The sequence below is a fragment of the Asparagus officinalis genome, chromosome 7 (assembly GCF_001876935.1).
Source record: "Asparagus officinalis chromosome 7, Aspof.V1, whole genome shotgun sequence".
NCBI lineage: Eukaryota > Viridiplantae > Streptophyta > Magnoliopsida > Asparagales > Asparagaceae > Asparagus > Asparagus officinalis.
The window spans coordinates 54625778-54626253 of record NC_033800.1 but is presented as its reverse complement, the minus strand read 5'-3'; positions in this window follow the sequence as shown (position 1 = coordinate 54626253).

Below are 476 nucleotides of genomic sequence, written 5' to 3'. Positions count from 1 at the left end.
GGGTATGATAAGTGTTAGATTTAGATTGTATCATAATCGCCTATTAAGTAATCAACGATTGAGATTAAAAGTAGTGGTCTCTCCACTACTTTTTTATAGTGGAAAGTCACAATAACATCATAAGAGAGAGAGAGAGAGAGAGAGAGAGAGAGAGAGAGAGAGAGAGAGAGAGAGAGATGATATTATCGTCTTCACATGTTTTAAACTCTTGGGTTTTGTGTTTTGGGGGTTAGGGAATTATAGGTTTGCTTTTGGGGATTTTGAGAGTATTGAAAAATTTTGGGAAGGAGTGAAATAGTTGTAAGAAAATTGGAGGCTAGAAGCAATTTTCTCTAAAATAAAATAAACAATAGACATTATTATAAATAGAAAAATGATACAGGCACACCCTCGTGCACACCTTCGGCCACACCCCCATCTAGCTACAGTGCAGGGAGCCCCACATGAGATTTTAAAAAAAATCTTAAGTGGGTCTC